Here is a 22,777-nt window from a genome sequence, read left to right as displayed (position 1 = left end):
AAATTTCAAAGAAGTCAGTAACTTATTATTTTTTTTAATTCAAGGTTTAGATGTATTTTGAAAGTCTTTGAACTGGGAAGCTCAGAAGCTGGTTCTAGTTCTGCCTCTGACTTTATCTAGGTTTGGACAAGTCACCACCCTTGGTGTCAGTTTCCAAAGCCTATAAAATGAGTGGTTGGTATTAATCAGAACTCTTTTGGATGCCAGTAAAAGAAATCTAATTCAAACTGGCTTAATTTACAAGAGGGGAGGCTTTACTGATTTAGATAATTGAAAAGGGTATACCAGCTTCAGGCATAGCTGGATCTGGGAGCTTTAAATTATGTCACCAGGGCACTATAGCTCTCCATCTATTAGCTCTGATTTGTATTGTGTTGGCTTCATCCTCAGGCATGTTCTCCCTCTGTGATGACAAGATTTCTCCTTGCAGCTCCAGGTTTACTTCCTAAAACTTAAAGCCCAAGAAAAAAAAGTTTGTCCTTCACTGCAGTTCCAGATAAATTCCCAGAATTGAATTTCATTGAATTTGATTGACTTGAGTTGCATCCCTAAACCACTCACGGTGTGAATAGGGAATGCAGTGTTTCAATTGGCCAGACCTAGGTAAAATGTCCTGCCCTGGAGCCAAAAGTGGAGTCAGTACATATATAGCCCGAGAGTGAAGGAAGATTGATTTCCAAAGGAAAGCCAAGAGTCGGCTACACAATAAAGGGGAAATGGAGTTTAGAAGTCCAAAACAACAGATGTCCACGGTAGGGCAGAACACATTGCCTCTAAGTCCCCTTTTAATCCCTAAAATGGCCTCTTGAAACTTTTTCTCCATTAGATAAGGAAATTGCTACCCAGAAAGTTTCAGTGATTTGCCCAAGTCTCACAGCTAGTTAATGACAGAAACTGAATCCTGATCCTTTAACACACTGTACTGTGTTCCACATCTTTTCAAGGCTTCTAACTCCAGGGATCACAATGGACTCAACAGTAAATGGCTCACAAAGTGTGAACCCTACCACTTCAGGTGAGTATTATAAGAAGAACATTTTCTATATTTCTTCTGAAGATGCTATCAGGAACCTCTGATAACTTAATCGTAGGTATAGTGGAAAGACTCAGCATTGCCTAATTTGGTTGGCTGAGCCTACTTCGAACATGCTACACATGACCCCTGTTCCTAGTCCAGCTGAGGATGCTTTGAGTTCTCATTTTAAATGTCTAAGAAGAACACGTTTGCGGTTACCATAGCAACTGTCTAGAGGAGACTCCTGTGTGGACATGCGGGTGCCAACCACAGCACTGTTTCTTTTTCTTGATCTGGACTAGTGCTGTGATGGACCCAGGCAAGGGTGAATTGCTTTTTTAAGGCTTTTAGATGATAATGTATGGCCAGCGTTACGAGCCCTGACCTAGCCCTTTAAATTCTTATTAAAGCAGGTTTGGCTGAGAGTTCAAATAGTTCATTCAATCCCACACCTCATGTTTCACTTCATAGCTTCCCAGAGTGCATATCTGGTGACTTATTTTAAATTGCATTTTTTTCCTCTCTTCTCAAAGGAAAGGATATTGTCCACTCTGGGACATTATGTGATTTCTGGCTTTCCAAGGTACAAACTCATGAATATTCTTAATTAGAACCGTGGTCTCCATCTCTTTCAAATTGGGCTATGTTGGAACTTAATTGCAGCAAGGGACTAGGAACATCTGGCAGGTCTAAAACAGCCATGATCTGTGGTTCAGAATATACCATATGAATTACCAGCAGGGTGATGCGTCACTGTGATTGCTGATATGCTGTGGAGATGCGGAGGAAGAAGGAAGCAAAGCAAGTAATGGCCTCTCAATTAAGTTTTCCGAAAGGCTCAGATGATTAACTGGCTACAGGCAAAGTTTACTCCTCAACTGAAAACATAAGCAACAACGTCAAACAGGCACACCTGCCATCTCAATAATTTAGGGATGGTGAAAAGAAACATCTCATTTTTTTACATTAGCAGACTGTCCAGTGTTTGGCAGCTCTTTTCCAAATGATTTTTATTTTCCTTCCTTCCTTCATTAGTGTGAAGCTTGAAATAAGTTCTATTCAATCTCATGTTATTGACTTGATTTGCATCCGAACATTGTACTGGTGATGACCTAGGCAGTGATAGACATCTTCAAGGGAATATATCTTGCTATTTAAGATGTGATCCTTGGAAACTGAGAAATATTTAGTAGAGAAATTCCACCTGATTTTTGAGACTTTAATGGAATAAATTTAAATTTAAATTGTTTATGATTGAAAAGCATGTAGAGCGTTTTGGTAAAAAATAATGGAGAATTTATTCAATAAATACGGAGCATACACTATTTGCAAACTCTTTAGATGCTACAAGGGATATAAAGATACATGTTCTTGGGATGTTTACAATCTACAAGAGGAGATGAGAGAGTCATTAATAACTAGAATGTTAGGTCAGATGTGATAAAGTATGGTAGTATTTCAAAGTAGGTAGACTTTGAACTTGGCAGGGGAGAGCAAGTCAGGTAAAAGGACCAGTAGAAGCAAAAATTCACAAGAGATAAAGGGGTTTGGAGATGAAACTCATTGAGTGTCTACAGCGTGAGAAGCAGGTTACAGATTTTTTTAAAACATATTATCCCATTTAATTCCTGGCACAACCTTATGAGATTATTCCCAGATAATTTCCAGATAAATGGAGTGAAATTCTGAAATGCTAAATAATACCCCTGCCGTCACTCAGGCAGTAACTGGTAGTACTACTGGAATTTAATATTCACGTTCATGGAAAGATGACCAGCACAGTTGGGCTAAATTGAAAGTAGATCTGGGAAAAGGAGGCTGGAATGCAGTCAGTCAAGGCAAGATCACCCAGGACTGGAATGTCAGGCTGACAAGTGCAAAGTCAACTCCACAGGTAATGTGAACCATTCACGGTCTAACCTAAAACTCAGGCAGCTTACCCACGCCCTGAGAGCTTTGAGAAGCCCAGTGCCACAACCTGAGACTGTTAAAAAGCCCTCCCCACATTGTCCAGGCTTTCTTATGTTTATTTCCCAACATCTCCATGCCCCTGTGCCATACATATCCATGTAGATGGGATACACAGCTCCATCCTAGGTTTCCACAAAAATCCACCACCTTCAAGTATTGTATGAGCTTGGTAACTTCTTTCTAAAGATGAATGGGGGGGTCAAGGGGCAAGATTATGTCAAGGAGAGAGATTTCTTCCTTCTGCCATCACCTGGGCCCATTCCTTCTATTTCTCATTCCCAGGTTTTTGTTTTCCACTCCCTTTCTTTCTGACACAGGCAAGAAGCTGCTCTTATTTGTCTTTCTCATGGAAGTTCCACCCATGCCCTTGGGTGGGTCCTTGGTGTTTGTCTTCTTCCCCAATACCTTGTGAGATATCTCTCCTAAACAAATGCAGGGTTCTCCTTGGAAGGAGTTCTAGTAGGATAGATGGATGGGATTGGGGTGAGCCTGGAAGCAGGGAGTTATGAGCTGAGGCCATGGCCCAGGTGCAGCATAAGCTGATAATGCCGACCCAGATCTTGGCAGTAAAGGTGGGAGAACAAAGGGTAAACATGAGACGTTAAGGAGAAACTGTTTTTCAAATGACAGGAAGGAGAGCTTTTCTATTTTGTAGATTTGTTTGCTCAACGAAAATCACTTACTTTCTTAATGAGGGTTAGGGTATTTTTTTTCTTTCTCTTCAAAAAGCTATAGTTCTATCTAAGTTTTGGCCATAAGGCTGTATTCTCTCCAGTTATAAAAATAGAATATCAGCAGGTGGTCTCAGAAAAGAATTTTCCTAACATGCTGTACACTTTGTCAGGAAAATTTTTTCATACTGCTAGATTTTTTCTTTCTTAAATCATGATTTCGTTTCCAGATATTTAAACCTTTACTTCCATTTAGTTTGCTTTGAAAAGCAGCAGATTAGCTGGAGCCCAAGATTGTCTATGATCAGCTGAACGGCAGAGAACACGGCCACAGTGAGAGAGCAGGGAACGAGAATCATTTGTCTTTTCAGCAAGCACACACAGATGATCCTTTCCCTGCCATATGTTCCAGAGAATTCTTTTATTTCCCTTCAGGTATTTGACCCCCTATTGAATAGAGGCATTGATCAAAGTTGAAGCTGCAGAGTGACTGATAGAATAGCTTCAGTTTTCAGTAAATCAAATGTTAAAAAAGAATCAAAAGTAGAATTCTTGATGTTTAATTCCTATTCCTGAGTCCCTGGCTTATGTGAACATGAGGATATTGCTTAACAATCTTGTGTTTCTGGTTCCTTCTCTTTCTTTCCCTCTTTCTTTTTTCCTTTTTAAAAAATATACACAGCCAAGAAATTCTACAATGAGAAATTGTTTTGACTTCCACTGACCTTGGAGATGGAACTCCTTAAGTAAAAATGGTGATTTGAAATAAAACTCCTTGTGTCTATTTCTAAAGAATTATGATTTGGAAGGTTCATGTGAGGTGAAGGAGAATGAGAAGAAATAGACATCAAGTTGAAATGCTGTGCCAAACATCTGGAGGAGAGAATGAGAGCATTATGGGAAAACAGATGGAGGGAAGCTTGGCCAGATAAAATTAAAGGCAACACCACTCGGCATCTGATTAGCTAAGAGAACTCTCTTTAAAAGGAAAATATCTATAAAACCTGTACTTTGAATAGTCTCTTGACACGAAAATGCTTTAAAAAAAATTAGAGTTCTTATCAGGCCTTGAGGTTTACTTTGAAGGTTTTCATTTATTAATTACTGTGTGCATTGTTTTGTTTTATTTTTTAATTAGAAACAAGACCCTAATTGATAACCAAAAGGCTTATAGATAAAGACCTACACTAAAAATTATTTCTATGCTATTTTAATTAACCTACTGAAATCCAATTTGGAAAATCAGGGTCTAAGTCATTTGTGGGTGTGAGTTAAACATCTGTGTTTGTCAGGGGAAGCTGATAACACTTCTTTGGGAATTGGCTTTACGTCTTCAAGAAAGAGCTTACTTTCATGTATGAACATTTTATCTATTAGCTATATTAAGCACAGGGCTAAAGGCTCACAAGCCTTGCAGAGGTACATGAAAATGTTTAAAATCTGCTCTTAAAAAATGTGTTGGGTCCAAAATAAAACACTCTAAAATGGAAATTAATAATTATATCAAGAATATATAATAATATCAAAAGCAAGTTTACAAAGATGACTTCACATTTATACAACAAAATACTGTGTTGTATTTAATGTGACAAATGTGACATGAGCCCTCTAAAATCAAGATGCCCAGGTCTTAGAGAGGTCCTAAAATAGCCCTACTAGTGGGGAGAAGCATCTCTTGCTAGTAAGAAATCACCCGCACTCTTCTGCTATACATTCCTTTTGTAACCCAAAAGGAAAGAGGAGCCCTTTCCTTTAATAACCAAATTAAAAGGTTGGAGTCTCCAATCCATGAACTGGGAGATGTACAGCACACTTCTCAAGATTCCATGTTATCTCCCAGAGGTCTGTTGACATCCTAGTTACCTCTTGCCCAGACTTCCTGCTTCTTCTGAACTCTTTTTTTTTTTAATTTATTTTATTTATTTATTTTTGGCTGCGTTGGGTCTTCGTTGCTGCACGCGGGCTTTCTCTAATTACAGTGAGCGGGGGCTACTCTTTGTTGTGGTGTGCAGGCTTCTCATTGCTGTGGCTTCTCCTGTTGCAGAGCACGGGCTCTAGGTGCGCAGGCTTCAGTAGTTGCGGCACACGGCCTTCAGTAGTTGTGGCACACAGGTTTAGTTGCTCCGCAGCATGTGGGATCTTCCCGGACCAGGGATCAAACCCGTGTCCCCTGATAGGGCAGGCAGATTCTTAACCACTGCGCTACCAGGGAAGCCCGTTCTGAATTCTTGATCCCTGCTTACTTGTCCTTCTCCTGTGACTACTCTCCTCTTCCCATACTATGTGCAACCACCTTTGTCTTCATTTCTTCCAAAATACACCACCAACAAAAAAGCCATTGTGCTCAACAGACTTATCTGATTGTTTGGAAAGAATGAAGAGGGACTAGCATCTTGTGGGATAATAAACAACTGAATATTGAATGCAAGAGGATAGTGTACTTGCAGTGCCTCAGCCATCCCCCCAGGGGAAATTTTTTACCAGCACTTTCTTGTCTTGGGGCTCGGCCTGCCCCCAAATCGCTGGGGCACACCATCCCTATCACGATTCCCATTATCCAACTCTCCTTCTCTTCCAGCTCCCAGTACTCTGCAGAGAAAACTGAGCATTCCTGTTACAGACCACCTGGCTCATCTCACCTGGTGCTTTCTTTTGCACACCTGATGATGCCCATTATTTGACTCTCGCAACAAAGACATATTTTGCCCTTCATTAAATTCTGTTACATCCTTAAAATGTGGAAAATGCTAAGTAATCTTCCTTTTTTTGGATAGTAATCTTAACCTTCCTGTAAGACTTCTAAAGAAGACCCACGTGCTCAAATTAACAAATGGCATATGTTCCAGCAAGCCTTCTTCCTCTGAATTTTTTTTTTTTTTTGGTTGAGGCTGAAAAAAAAGTCCTTGGAGATTCAAGTCCTTTGTTGCTTAACAGAGAAGACAGAGTGAAAAAAACCACAAGACCCAGCTTTTGCTACCCTGGATCAACATATTTCAACTCAAAATACTGATTGAGTCCAGGGTAAGGAATTAAAGAATGGATTCTACAGTAGAGCCAATCGTCATTAGAAGAGTTAAATAAAAGAGACAAACATGGGAATGAGAAGCCAACAAAAGCCCCAGGGAGAAGATAACGTATGAGTTGGGCCTTGAAAGAGAAGTAGGATCATTTCCCAGAAATGCTAGGGAACCATTTTCTTCTGTTTCATTTGACTCTGGACATCTTGACTGAAAATATACCCTAAAAAAGTCCATTTTGTCTCGATGTAGTTTAAAGGACAAAACCACAATGTTAGTTTACTCCACAAAGAATAAAGAAAACGTTCACTGATTTTCACCAAATTTGCTAAACTATCAGTGACTCAAGATACTCTTTGATTCTGACTTGGGCTCAGTGCACTAATTTTTCCCATTTAATCAATGATGATCATTTACAACCTGCCAAGGACAAGCACTGGGCTAGGAGATAGGAACAGACATGAGGGAACATACACTATAAGACATGGCCTTTCCGATAGCTGAGTGAGGGATGATACACATGCAAATTAAAAATTGTAAGGGCTTCCCTGGTGGCGCAGTGGTTAAGACTCCGCCTGCCAGTGCAGGGGACACAGGTTTGATCCCTGGTCAGGAAGATCCCACATGCTGCAGAGCAACATGAACCCGAGCGCCACAACTACTGAAGCCCAAGCACCTAGAGCCTGTGCTCCGCAACAAGAGAAGCCACCGCAATGAGAAGCCCGCACACTGCAACGAAGAGAATAGCCCCACTAGCCGCAACTAGAGAAAGCCCATGCGCAGCAACGAAGACCCAATGCAGCCAAAAAAAATAAAAAATAAAAATAAAAACATTGTAAAACAATGTAGTAAATGGTAAGTTAGAGATGGGCAGGGAGAGCCATGGACACAGAGGGTGACCAACTCTCCCCAGGGATGTTGCGGATGGTTCTAAGAGGAGGTGACATCTGAGCTCCTTCTCAAAGGATCAGAGGAGATCATTGGATAGAGAAAAGGAGGAGAGCATTCCAGAAAGAAGAGGCAGCTTGTGCAAAGGTGGAGAGCACAGTAAGTGCTCTGGAGTTGAAGCTGCATGGAAGGAGAACTGAGGAGGAGGCTGGAGAAGCTGGGCCATACGCTTTAGGATGCTCGTGCTCAAAATGGGTTCTAAAGGATCCTGTGGATGCCACTGAGAGGACCGGGACTGGTCAAGGTTAAGGGGGCAAAAGACGTGATGAGACAGGCTGAGCGTGCAAGGACTCTGCCTGCACCCAAACCCACTTCCACAGGGCAGGGCTACTTCAATGTTTTGTGTAACATTCCATATTACCTTTCCTTTGGGGGAAAAAAGAAGTCAAAGCATACCCAATAAAGCAGGTGACAAGGATGATTGTAGATGTGTGATTGAGAAAGACAATTCTAGCATCAGTTACAAAGTAGAGGGGAAGACATAGAGATTAATAAGGTGTTTACTGCAGTGGTGCAGGTGAGAGATGATGAAACCTTGAACAAAGGCATAACAGAGATCAGAAACAAAATGTAATCACTACAAGATTGTCAAATGTACTTCAGGGCCATTTTGCAAGGTAGGAAAATGTTCTAGAGGTCTAAGATTGTGCTGGGTGAGGAGGGAGAAATGCATAGTGCACATTTCACTTAGACATGTGCCCCTTACCATAGCAGGAGGGGCCACATGGTCTTATGATCAATGGGTTAGAGGGGTCCATTTAGGTTGGTCTTGATGACCCAGGCTTCATTATTGGCGGAATCCAGCTGACAGCTGGTAATTGGGGAAGGGAACAACCAAAAAGTATCCAACACGGACTGGGAATCCCAAACAGGTTTAGTCGCTTCTCTGCCTCAGATGCGAATAACATTCTCCATGCAGAACCAGGGAATAACGTGCTTTGGTGAGTGGCTTCCCAAGTCTATTTAAGGTGCCCTTGAGTTCACAGGAGTGGCTGTCCTCTGCCCTGCTCCAGGTGCACCAAGTGCCTACCCATAGCCTACCCCATGCCTGCACTCTCTCTCCCACGGTCCCTCGACCTTGCTCATGCCTGCTTCCCTCGCCTCCCCTTCACCATGTCCCTAATCCTCTGTGTATTACCAGTCATCCTCTCCCACACGGTCTGTTAAAGACTCCAGAACTTGAGGATAGAGAAGGAAAAGGAGAGGGAGCCCATCATTGTAGGTGAGCCTAAGATTAGAAATGTGAACTATAATTAAACACTCAGTGAACTACAAAGATTAAACTCCTGCTAACTAGTCTGCTGTAACTCATAATGCTAAAGAGTGTTTCCCAAACTACCATTACATTTCAATATAGATATAGATACAGATATAGATATAGAAATTGATACACATATACATGTACATACAGTCACTCTATTCCCTTAACTTTGAAAGGATCCCAGTTCTCCCAAGGAGAACAGAGGTAGTACACCCTTCCTTCCACATTGATAAATACTGTCCTAACTTAAATAAAATATTTACATAATTAAGTGCTAGCATGTTAAATTTTCTTTCTTAAAGTCAGATGCATATTAACAAGTAAAATCTAAAATAGAGCAAAAGAAATCTGAAAAAAAAAAAGAATCGCTATGCTGTACACCTGAAACTAACACAATATTGTAAATCAATTATACTTCAATAAATATATATGCATATAATCAGGAAAAAAATTTTTTAAGTAAAATAGAGTCAAAGAAACCAAGACCCAGGGTACTATAGGAGATTCATGGAGGGGCAGGGAACGTTTCTGACCTTCAGAGCATCTTTAGTGATGGGTATTTCAGCTGCTATGTCTTCTTCAGTGGAAGGAGGGTGAGTCTGGCTGACAAGAAAGAAAACCCATGGGTGGGATTTGGTAAAGAGGGACTTTTTGTTAACTTAAGAGATCTTCCTCCATCAAAGCCAAGAGTCTCTATTTCTTTTACAATAATTTCTTCTCCATCCTTCAGATGCTCTCACATTCTCTGTAAATCTTCCCCCTTTTCACACTAATCCATAATGATTTACTGCTCTCTGAACTACCATTATGCTGGAGTGGTTAAGATCTGCGGGTCTTGAGATCAGTCAGGTTTGAGTTTGAATTCTCGTCCTGATATAAATTTATTGAGTGAATGCTGGCAAGTTATTTAACCTCTCAGAGCCTCAGGGTCATAAAACCTAATATTCATAGACCATTGACTCCACATCAGGCACTGTTTCAAGCATGATACTTACATTTTCTCATTTAATATCAACTCTATAAGGTAAGTTTTTCCATGATGATTCTTTTTTTTTTTGAATAAAAAAAGATTTTTAATTTAATACTGAATCTTTGAATTTATAGACATATGGAAAAAGGCTAATATACTGGAGTGAAAATAAGCCAGCATCTCAAAGATTACTTGACTTTTTAATTTGTTAAAAATGCAAAAATTCACTGAGTACATACAAGGAAAAAACATGGAACACTTCATGAATTTGCGTGTCATCCTTGCACAGGGGCCATGCTAATCTCTTCCGTAACGTTCCAATTTTAGTATATGTGCTGCCGAAGCAAGCACTCCGTGATGATCCTTATTTCATAGATGAGGAAATGGAAACAAAGAGAGGATCATCAATGCTCAAAAGTCCTATGGCTGGTAGCGGAGGTTGGACACACCATCTCCCCACACCTGTGCACTTGTGGGCTGTAGTTAGGATTGATGACATCCTTAGCATGGTGCCCGGCACAGAGCAAACACTTTGTAAATGGAAATTATAACTACTGAGTGTCTATGTAGATTTTATTATCCACCACTTAACACTTAGATGTTCCCTTAGCTCTGTATCTGTCCCATCTTCCTACTGTCTTACAGTGTCCCTGGAGAAGGAGTCAGTCTCTTATCTAATTCCTCATAGCACAATGCTGGGAACCTATGTGCCAGTGTACATGGACTAGTGATAATTCTAGATTGAAGCAGTGGCAGTGGCTGTGGGTTTTCCCCAGTTTAATCCAAAGGGACCAGCAGCATGGCGGAGCATGTGCTTACACACATTCTTGTCTTGTCATAATATGTGCTGGCTTGAAAACATGGATGAGTCACTGACCCTGCCATAAACCAGAGAGGGAAAGAAGGAAAAAGAGAAAGACAGAGAACAAGAAAGGAGGCAGGAGTGGAGGAGGGAGGAAGAGAGGGAGGTAAAGACAAAGAGAAACTCTGTCTCTTTTCGGAGCACCTTTAAACATCCTGAAGAGAAACTGGGATATTCATCTATTTGATGACATTTCCTCTATCTGTGTCAAACCCCACCTTCCAAGGGTGATTGCAGTTTGTATTAAGCACCATGTAGGGAAAAAACTTTTATCCCTTTTAAACGTCAGACGGTGGCAAAACAACCAAGACTGTGGCAGTCATGAAACTCCCATTCTGCTCTAACAGAGTTGGTATTGCCACCTCAGGAATCGGAGATGGAAGTCCTCTGGGAAGTTGTCAAGGAGGTTCTATTTTTGGCCTTCAGTCTGTTGCCACAGTGATTAGAAAAAGCTGTCCAGAACACAAGAAACGGTTGAGGGCATCTGAAATACCCATGAAAGGGACACGGAAGGCACTCACATGTATCAGATGGAGAAGACAATTTGAAACAAAAAATAAATCTGGAGGCAGATTATTTAACATTCATTTATGCATTCATTCAACAAATATTTGCTGAGTGCCTATTTGGTGCAAAGCCCTGCACGGGGCGATCCTATGGAGGATATAAATATTAAACAGGCTCAACTCCTGCCCTTATCTTACAGTCAAGTGGGGGAGATAAGACATGCACATATTTATTATTTAGTGGTGTCATGTAAACATCTGAGGTGGAAATCTGTGGGCTAAAAGGCTATATTAGTCATTCCACAGAGAGTGAAGATACAAATCAACCTGGCCCACGGCGTCATCAGCCGGCGCATGGCATCAGCCTTCTGGCCTTTCCATAAACCAGTAGCACACAGGTCCTGTGCTGCAGACCCAGACTCTCAGGAAATGCAGTTACTCAAGTCCTCTCTCCTTCAAAGGGAGCAATGGCTGCATAAATTACACTGAAAAGCCTGCATTCAATGGCAGAGGATTTCAAAACCCTAAAATGGGCAGATTCAGAATTTCAGGGAGGCAGTGTCCCAAGGTGGTTTAGCACAGAGGCTTTGGAGGTGCAGTCCTGGGTTTGCTTCTCAACCCTGCCTGCTGGCTCCTTGACAATGAACCTCTCCAAACCTCTGTTTCCTCCTCTTTAAAATGTCAGTAGAGAAGATTCTCTCATACAACCTGCTCTGAAATAGAGTACACAGGAAAAGACATTGGTAATAGAGTGCTCAAAAGACAGACATTAAAGTTGACAAGGTCATTTTGGGTTCACAGCATTCTGTACTACCATACTAGGCTCTAGTCCTGTAGCCTGTCCTCGATTCTTCCTTTTGTGATGTGTGATACTTGGTTAGCCATTTCATTGTTCTCTTCCTCATTTTTTTTTTTTGTTGTTGTTGTTGTGGTAAAATACACCTAACATAAAATTTACCATTTTTACTATGTTTAAGTGCATAGTTCAGTGGCATTAAGTACATTCACATTGATAATGCAACCATCATCACCATCCATCTCCAGAAACTTTTCATCTTCCCAAACTGAAACTCCATACCCATTCAACATTAACTTCCCATTCCCCTCTTCTTCCAACCCCTAGCAACCACTATTCTACTTTATGTCTCTATGAATGAGACTGTTCTAGGTACCACATATAAATAGAAGTATACAATATTGGTCGTTTTGTGCCCAGCATATTTCACTTAGTATAATGTCTTCAAGGTTTATCCATGTTGTAGCATGTGTTGTAATTTCTATCCTTTTTAAAGACTGAATAATATTCCATTGAATGTGTATATCACATTTTGTTTATCCATTTATCCATTGATGGATACTTGGGTTATTTCCACCTTTTGGCTACTGTGAATAATGCTGCTGTGAACATCAGTGTATAAATATCTGTTCAACCCTTTTTCATTTTTAAAAACAATGTCTTAAAAATGTTATGCTGTATTTTAAAAACATCTTCTTATCCCTCAGACTGACAATATATTGATCGATAAGTTAGTTTCTCTTTAAACTATTCTGTGATCATGGTGGGAATATCAAGAAAGTTATTTTATTTTGGTCCTATAGAGTGTTCTTCAGTAAATCTTTATCATTGTAAAGCAAACACCCTTATAACCAGCATAAGTTTTGTTAATACAGATTGGCTATATTTTAAAATAAGTTACTAAATATAGAAAAAATTGTCATATAGTATTGTTGAACTTTAAGAAGTATTACATTTTTCCTATAAGTAAATAAGGCATATAGAAAGAGGAGTTGGCTAACAATGGCCCATGGGCCAAAATTCAACCCACTGTCTAGTTTTTTTATGGCCTGCAAACTAAGAATGGGTTTCATATTTTTTTAATGGTTGAAAAAATCATAAGAAGTCTAAAACGTCATGACATATGAAAATTATATAAAATTCAAATTTCAGTGTTCATAAATAAAGTTTTATTGGGACACAGCCACACCCACTCATTTATGTATTGTCTGTGGCTGCTTTTGAGCTACAGTGGCAGAGCTGAACAGTTGTGATAGAGACTGCATAGCCCTCAAGTCCTAAATATTTATGATATAGCCCTTTAGAGAAAAAAATTTGCCAACAGCTGATATAAATTATTGATCTAATTTCACTTCCTCATTTATAGTTGAGAAGACCAAGGCCCAATAAGCATCCTGTCAGACTGGAGATCACAAAGCATAGAGTCACTAAAAGAAATCCAGCTGTCCCAACAGGCCACCCTGAGTTCCTAAACCATATCCCAATGTATTCCTGGGTTAAAGCACAGTGGCTTACCTTCCAGCTGTACATCATGAACTAAAACCATCATTGCTTCACATTAATAATGCAAAAAAGTCTGTCTCTGTTCTTAATTTCCTCTGCTGAATGCTAGGGGAAAAAAAGAGATGTATGCTTAGTTGTTAACTTCTTTGTGGGGGTCGCATCGGTTCATATCTTTTTTTTTTCTGCTTTTTTAAAATTTTACTTTATCTTTTTTTTTAATACAGCAGGTTCTTTACTAGTTATCCATTTTATATATATTAGTGTATATATGTCAATCCCAGTCTCCCAATTCATCCCACGACCACCACCCCCGCTTTCCCCCCTTGGTGTCCTTTAGTTTGTTCTCTACATCTGTGTCTCTGTTTCTGCCTTGCAAACCAGTTCATCTGTACCATTTTTCTAGATTCCATATATATCCGTTAATACACGATATTTGTTCTTCTCTTTCTGACTTACTTCACTCTGTAGGACAGTCTCTAGGTCCATCCACATCTCTACAAATGACCCAATTTTGTTCCTTTTTATGGCTGAGTAATATTCCACTGTATATATGTACCACATCTTTATCCATTCATCTTTTGATGGGCATTTAGGTTGCTTCTATGCCCTGGCTATTGTAAATAGTGCTGCAATGAACACTGGGGTGCATGTGTCTTTTTGAATTATGGTTTTCTCTAGGTATATGTCCAGCAGTGGGATTGCTGGGTCATATGGTAATTCTATTTTTAGTTTTTTAAGGAACTTCCGTACTGTTCTTCATAGTGGTTGTATCAGTTTACATTCCCACCAGCAGGGCAAGAGGGTTCCCTTTTCTCCACACCCTCTCCAGCATTTGTTGTTTGTAGATTTTCTGATGATGCCCATTCTAACTGGTGATGCCTCACTGTAGTTTTGATTTGCATTTCTCTAATAATTAGTGATGATGAGCAGCTTTTCATGTGCCTCTTGGCCATCTGTATGTCTTCTTGGAGAAATGTCTATTTAGGTCTTCTACCTAAATTTTTTGATTGGGTTGTTTGTTTTTTTAATATTGAGCTGCATGAGCTGTTTATATATTTTGGAGATTAATCCTTGTCTGCTGATTCATTTACAAATATTTTCTCCCATTCTGAGTGTTGTCTTTTCATCTTGTTTATAGTTTCCTTTGCTGTGTAAAAGCCTTTAAGTTTCATTAGGTCCCATTTGTTTATGTTTGTTTTTATTTCCATTACTCTAGGAGGTGGGTCAAAAAAGATCTTGCTGTGATTTATGTCAAAGAGTGTTCTTCCTGTGTTTTCCTCTAAGAGTTTTATAGTGTCTGCTCTTACACTTAGGTCTTTAATCCATTTTGAGTTTACTTTTGTGTATGGTGTTAGGGAGTGTTCTAATTTCATTCTTTTACATGTAGCTGTCCAGTTTTCCCAGCACCACTTATTGAAGAGACTGTCTTTTCTCCATTGTATATCCTTGCCTCCTTTATCATAGATTAGTTGACCATAGGTACGTGGGTTTATCTCTGGGTTTTCCATCTTGTTCCATTGATCTATATTTCTGTTTCTGTGCCAGTACCATATTGTCTTGATTACTGTAGCTTTGTAGTATAGTCTGAAGTCAGGGAGTCTGATTCTTCCGGCTCCATTTTTTCCCCTCAATATTGCTTTGGCTATTTGGGGTCTTTTTTTGTCTCCAAGCAAATTTTAAGATATTTTTATCCTCGTCCTGTAAAAAATGCCATTGGTAATTTGATAGGGATTGCATTGAACTTGTAGATTGCTTTGGGTAGTATAGTCATTTTCACAATATTGATTCTTACAATCCAAGAACATGGTATATCTCTCCATCTGTTTGTGTCATCTTTGATTTCTTTCATCAGTGTCTTATAGTTTTCTGAGTACAGGTATTTTACCTACTTAGGTAGGTTTATTCCTAGGTATTTTATTCTTTTTGTTGCAATGGTGAATGGGATTGTTTCCTTAATTTCTCTTTCTGATCTTTAGTTGTTAGTGTATAGGAATGTAAGAGATTTCTGTGCAATAATTTTGTATCCTGTAACTTTACCAAATTCATTGATTAGCTCTAGTAGTTTTCTGGTGGCATCTTTAGGATTATCTATGTATAGTATCATGTCATCTGCAGTGACAGTTTTACTTCTTCTTTGCCAATTTGTATTCCTTTTATTTCTTTTTCTTCTCTGATGGCTGTGGCTAGCACTTCCAGAACTATGTTGAATAACAGTGGCAAGAGTAGACATCCTTGTCTTGTCCCTGATCTTAGAAGAAATGATTTCAGCTTTTCACCAGTGAGAATGGTGTTTTCTGTGGGTTTGTCATATATGGCTTTTATTATGTTGAGGTAGGTTCCCTGTATGCTGACTTTCTGGAGAGTTTTTATCATAAATGGGTGTGGAATTTTGTCAAAAGATTTTCTGCATCTATTGAGATCATCATATGGTTTTTATTCTTCAATTTGTTAATATGGTGTATCACATTGATTGATTGGCGTATATTGAAGAATACTTGCATCCCTGGGATAAATCCCACTTGATCATGGTGTATGATCCTTTTAATGTGTTGTTGGATTCTGTTTGCTAGTATTTTGTTGAGGATTTTTGCATCTATATTCATCAGTGATATTGGTCTGTAATTTTCTTTTTTTGTAATATCTTTGTCTGGTTTTGGTATCAGGGTGATGGTGGCCTCATAGAATGAGTTTGGGAGTGTTCCTTCCTCTGCAATTTTTTGGAAGAGTTTGAGAAGGATGGGTGTTAGCTCTTTTCTAAATGTTTGAAGCCATCTGGTCCTGGACTTTTGTTTGTTGGAAGATTTTTAATCACATGTTCAATTTCATTACTTGTGATCAGTCTGTTCATATTTTCTATTTCTTGCTGGTTCAGTCTTGGAAGGTCATACTTTTCTAAGAATGTCCATTTCTTCCAGGTTGCTCATTTTACTGGCATAGAGTTGCTTGTAGTAGTCTATTATGATGCTTTACATTTCTGTGGTGTCTGTTGTAACTTCTCCTTTTTCATTTCTAATTTTATTGAATTGAGTCCTCTCCCTCTTTTTCTTGATGTGTCTGGCTAAAGGTTTATCAATTTTGTTTATCTTCTCAAGGAACCAGCTTTTAGTTTTATTGATCTTTGCTATTGTTTTCTTTGTTCCTATTTATTTCTACTCTGATCTTTATGATTTCTTTCCTTCTACTAACTTTGGGTTTTGTTTGTTCTTCTTTCTCTAGTTCCTTTAGGTGTAAGGTTAGATTGTTTATTTGAGATTTTTCTTGTTTCTTGAGGTAAGATTGTATTGCTATAAACTTCTCTCTTAGAACTGCTTTTGCTGCATCCCATAGGTTTTGGATCATTGTGTTTTCATTTGTCTCTAGGTATTTTTTGATTTCCTTTTTGATTTCTTCAGTAATCTCTTGGTTATTTAGTAGTGTATTGTTTAGCCTCCATGTGTTTGTGTTATTTACGTTTTTTTTTCCCCCCGTAATTGATTTCTAATCTCATAGCTTTGTGGTCAGAAAAGATGCTTGATATGATTTTAATTTTCTTAAATTTACAGAGGCTTGATTTGTGACCCAAGATGTGATCTATCCTGGAGAATATTCCATGTGCACTTAAGAAGAAAGTGTAATCTGCTGTTTTCAGATGGAATGTCCTATAAATATCAATTAAATCTATCTGGTCTATTGTGTCATTTAAAGCTTGTGTTTCCTTATTAATTTTCTGTCTGGATGATCTGTCCATTGGTGCAAGTGAGGTGTTAAAGTTCCCCACTATTATTGTGTTACTGTCGATTTCCTCTTTTATAGCTGTTAGCAGTTGCCTTATGTATTGAGGTGCTCCTCTGTTGGGTGCATATATATTTATAATTGTTATATCTTCTTCTTGGATTGATCCTTTCATCATTATGTAGTGTCCTTCCTTGTCTCTTGTAACATTCTTTGTTTTAAAGTCTATTTTATCTGATATGAGAATTGCTACTCCAGCTTTCTTTTGATTTCCATTTGCATGGAATATCTTTTACGATCCCCTCACTTTCAGTCTGTATGTGTCCCTAGGTCTGAAGTGGGTCTCTTGGAGACAGCATATATACAGGTCTTGTTTTTGTATCCAATCAGCAAGCCTGTGTCTTTTTTTTTTTTTTTTAATAAATTTATTTATTTATTTATTTATTTTTTTGGCTTTGTTGGGTCTTCATTGCTGTGCACAGGCTTCCTCTAGTTGCGGCGAGCTGGGGTTACTCTTTGTTGCGGTGTGCTGGCTTCTCATTGCGGTGGCTTCTCTTTGTTGTGGAGCACAGGCTCTAGGCACGCGGGCTGCAGTAGTTGTGGCATGCAGGCTCAGTAGTTGTGGCACATGGGCTTAGTTGCTCCATGGCATGTGGGATCTTCCCGGACCAGGGCTCAAACCTGTGTCCCTGCATTTTCAGGCTGATTCTTAATCACTGTGCCACCAGGGAAGTCCCAAGCCTGTGTCTTTTGGTTGGAGCATTTAATCCATTCACATTTAAGGTAATTATTGATATTTATGTTCCTATTACCACTCTTTTAATTGTTTTGGGCTTGTATTTGTAGGTCTTTTTCTTCTCTTCTGTTTCCCACTTAGAGAAGTTCCTTTAGCATTTGTTGTAGAGCTGGTTTGGTGGTGCTGAATGAATTACCCTGATTCATTCTTTATATGTGGACCTTTGTCTTTAATTTCTTAAGCACCATTTCATATGATGAAATAATTCCCAATTGCTTTCAGCATAAAGCCTAAATGACTGAATATGTTATAAAGCTCTTCTTGACTTGGCTTCAACTTACCTCCCCAGTCTTATTTCCCCAACCTTGCCTTCCTCCCTTCTCTCTTTGTCCTCCATGCTCACAGGAATTCTCTTAGCTTTTGCTTTTCTGTAGAGCTTTTGATTTCTCTGTCGAATCTGAATGAGACCCTTGCCAGGTAGAGTAATCTTGGTTGTAGGTTCTCCCCTTTCATCACTTTAGATATATCGTGCCACTCCTTTCTGGCTTGTAGAGTTTCTGCTGAGAAATCAGCTGTTAACCTTATGGGAGTTCCCTTTTAGGTTACTTGTCGTTTTTCCCTTGTTGCTTTTAATAATTTTTCTTTGTCTTTAATTTTTGTCAATTTGATTACTATGTGTCTTGGCGGGTTTCTCCTTGGGTTTAGCCTGCCTGCAACTCTGTGCACTTCCTGGACTTGGGTGGCTATTTCCTTTCCCATGTTAGGGAAGTTTCAACTATAATCTCTTCAAATATTTCCTCAGGTCCTTTCTCTCTCTCTTCTCCTTCTGGGACCCCTATAATGCGAATGTTGGTGCATTTAATGTTGTCCCAGTGGTCTCTTAAGCTGTCTTCATTTCTTTTCATTCTTTTTTCTTTATTCTGTTACATAGCAGTGAATTCCACCATTCTGTCTTCCAGGTCACTCATCCGTTCTTCTGCCTCAGTTATTCTGCTATTGATTCCTTCTAGTGTATTTTTCATTTCCGTTATTGTATTGTTCATCTCTGTTTGTTTGTTCTTTAATCCTTCTAGATGTTTGTTCTTTAATTCTTCTAGGTCTTTGTTAAACATTTCTTGCATCTTCTCCATCTTTGCCTCCATTCTTTTTCCAAGGTCCTGGATCATCTTCACTAGCATTATTCTGAATTCTTTTTCTGGAAGGTTGCCCATCTCCACTTCATTTAGTTGTTTTTCTGGAGTTTTATCTTGTTCCTTCATCTGTTACATAGTCCTTTGCCTTTTCATTTTGTCTTTCCTTCTGTGAATGTGGTTTTTGTTCCACAGGCTGCAGGATTGTAGTTCTTCTTGCTTCTGCTGTCTGCCCTCTGGTGGATGAGGCTATCTAAGAGGCTTGTGCAAGTTTCCTGATGGGAGGGACTGGTGATGGGTAGAACTGAGTGTTGCTCTGGTGGGCAGAACTCAGTAAAACTTTAATCCACTTGTCTGCTGATGGGTGGGGCTGAGTTTCCTCCCTGTTGGTTGTTTGGCCTGAGGCAACTCAGCACTAGAGGCTACAGGCTCTTTGGTGGGTCTAATGGTGGACTCTGGGAAGGCTCATGCCAAGGAGTACTTCCCAGAGCTTCTGCTGCCAGTGTCCTTGTCCCCATGGGAGACACAGCCCCCCCCCCGCCTCTGCAGGAGACCCTCCTACTCTAGCTGGTAGGTGGTTCAGTCTCCTATGGGATCACTGCTCCTTCCCCCGGGTCCTGATGTGCACACTACTTTGTGTGTGCCCTCCAAGAGTGGAGTCTCTGTTTCCCCCAGTCCTGTCAAAGTCCTGCAATCAAATCCTGCTAGCCTTCAAAGTCTGATTCTCTGGGAATTCCTCCTCCCGTTGCCGGACCCCCAGGTTGGGAAGCCTGACGTGGGGCCCAGAACCTTCACTCCAGTGTTTGGACTTCTGTGGTATAAGGGTTCTCCAGTCTGTGAGTCACCCACCCACCAGTTATGGAATTTGATTTTATTGTGACTGCCCCTCCTACTGTCTCACTGCAGCTTCTCCTTTGTCTTTGGATGTGGGGTATCTTTTTTGGTGAGTTCCAGTGTCTTCCTGACAATGATTGTTCAGCACTTAGTTGTGATTCCAGTGCTCTCACAAGAGGGAGTGAGCGCACTTCCTTTGACTCCACCATCTTGAACCAATTACCCTGATTTGTTCTTTATATGTGAACCTTTGTCTTTAATTTCTTAAGCACCATTTCATATGATGAAATAATTCCCAATTGCTTTCAGCATAAAGCCTAAATGACTGAATATGTTATAAAGCTCTTCTTGACTTGGCTTCAACTTACCTCCCCAGTCTTATTTCCCCATCCTTGCCTTCCTCCCTTCTCTCTTTGTCCTCCATGTTCAAAGGAATTCGGTAAACTCTCAGTACCCACTGCAGATGCATCTTACCTTTAAGTCTTTGTTCATGCTGTCCTCTGACCAGGGAAGCGTTAGTCTCCTCATCCATCCAGCAAGGTCCTCTTCATCCTCCAAGATCCACCCCAAATGCCTCACCCTTTGAGTAGTCTCCCCCGTTCCTGCCACAGGCAGAAGTAATAACTCTTTCTTTCACTGTAGATTGTGGCTAAAATCATTTGAGGAATTCCGTATTAAAACATCTGAATTTATTATGGGACTAGACAAGAAGTTATTTCTATAGATTAGCAAACAATATGACATCAAAGGGGAAGGTCCATAGACATTTCCCAAGCTTTTAATTCACAGAGATAAGAATTAATGCCATTTGGTCATCATAAGTCACAGAAGCTTATACTGTCTTCATGTGCTCTTACAGCAGGTTTTGCCATAATGTGTAGACATGATAACTACAATTTCTGAGTCATGGCGCTTTACACTAACATGCACAAAACATTATGTTATGAAAACAAAATATTTTGTAGTGTTTATTTTGAGCAGGCGTTCTAAAAACTAGAATAATAAACTCAGAGCCTCATTTTGATTGGTTGTCACCCAATAAAAAATCTTGACAGAAATGAATTCTGCATTTGAGTTTTCTTCACTCTTGTTGGACTGACAAGACTTCAATGTCAACACCAACTCAGCTCATAAAAAGCTTCCTGAAGATGACATGACGTATAAGTGAGACTACAGGGAGTTTATTTTTTTGGTGTAAATTAGGGATTTAGGTCTCAATGTATTACGATAAATTAGATCACTATAGTGACTTGAAGGTAAACATAAGTAGCATGTTCAATAGGCCCTTTGGATCATTTCTACCATCATTTCATTGTGTCCTTGTTGATTTTCTTTCTCTTTCCTAGTGTGCATTGACCACAGGGACAATTTCCACCGGGGTGAACTTCAGAACAGCCATCCATATTTTAGCACTCCTGAAATTTTCTCTAAAGATAATTGTAGTGGTAAAAAATTGACTTCCTGTCAGAATACCTTGGGTCCAAGCCTTTATTCCTACCATTGACTGTTATCTTGTCGAGTCAATCTTTCTTTGGGCTATTTTCTTACCAGTAAAATAGTCATAGCAATTCCTACCTCTCAGTTTGTTTTTTGAGAATTAAATTATGTGACTTTTTTTCAGAGTTGGGCACACCAATTAAAAGCATGACACTTATTCAGAGGGTGATTCATCTCAAACACATCCTGCCAAATGGTCACCAAGTGCCAACGAAGTGCCATACTGCATTGTGCCTAGTGAAGAGAAAGAGACCGTCTCACATCCAGCTTGCAGAAAGGCAGAAAAGAAATAAGTATATAAGTAAAAACTGTGCTGGATGACACAAAGGAGTGGACATGCTCTCCTGAGAGAGAAAACACCTTCATGGAGCTTGCCATCCTTGTACAGCACTATCTAAGAATCACGTGTGAAGAATGATCTTATGCCTTTTCTATAGCATAAACGTTGAGAGTAGAGAATCTGTCTTTCCGAGGAAACCCCAAGTTATACCTCTGTTTCAGACGGCAACGCTAGACTTTATAGATTCATTAAATAAATATTTATTGTGGGCCATACATTATGTATGCCTGGTGCTATGATTGGCACTGGAGAAAGATAGAGTCCCTGCCTTCTGGAAGCTCAGAGCCAAGCCTAGAATAGAAGAGTAAAAACAGAAGAGTCCAGTGGAACATATGACAACATGAAGGAGGAAGTGAGCTCAAAGCGAGATGAAGGCACAGAGGAGGGGACTTGTTCAAACTAGAGAGGTAGCAGTTGGAACGAGGCTTCCCAGAGCAGCCATGTGTAAACACAGGACAAGGCATGAGAGAGCACAACCGTTTGGGATATTGTAAGTGGTTCCATACAGTTGGAGCAGAAACTTTAAATTTTAGGAGACAAAGAAGAAGAAAAACCAGCCCATAGAGATGGGCTTCATGTGCCCTTCTAAAGATTTGGGATTATGTCCTAAAGGTTACGGGGTTACTAAAAAAGGATTCTAAACAGAGGAGTGATATATCTCTTTTGCATCCATAAGAAAATGTTACTATATGTTACATCTAACTTTTAGAATGTCTATATACGTATAAATGTATAAACCATAAGTGTGCAGCTCGATAATTTAGAAATTATATCTTTGGAGGGGGCTTTGTTATTCTATAGTAATTTACAGTCATTTTGGCTGTTATCTCCTAATTTGGTACTATAGGAGTTTCCTTCTTCCTCTGAAGGCAAGTCTAAATCTAAAACTAAAGTTTCAACTGAAAATGAAGACATATTTATTCTGGCCCAAATTATGATAGAGTTCTACATCTGAAGGGTGTAAGGGAATTCAGTAAACATGATATTCCTAAGTGCAGTGTGACTGTCA

The 22,777-nt window shown here is 39.6% G+C and overlaps 1 non-coding gene across 1 annotated transcript; it reads right to left on the bottom strand.

Annotated features, from left to right (window-relative positions):
* Nucleotides 1-10,097: 10,097 nt before the first annotated feature.
* LOC114238913 (U6 spliceosomal RNA) lies at nt 10,098-10,204 on the bottom strand. The gene has a single exon (XR_003624158.1). It is a non-coding gene; the product is annotated as a U6 spliceosomal RNA (small nuclear RNA).
* Between the last annotated feature and the right edge of the window lie 12,573 nt (nt 10,205-22,777).

Source organism: Balaenoptera acutorostrata, chromosome 8 (assembly GCF_949987535.1).
Source record: "Balaenoptera acutorostrata chromosome 8, mBalAcu1.1, whole genome shotgun sequence".
NCBI lineage: Eukaryota > Metazoa > Chordata > Mammalia > Artiodactyla > Balaenopteridae > Balaenoptera > Balaenoptera acutorostrata.
This window is presented reverse-complemented; position numbering and strand designations above follow the sequence as displayed.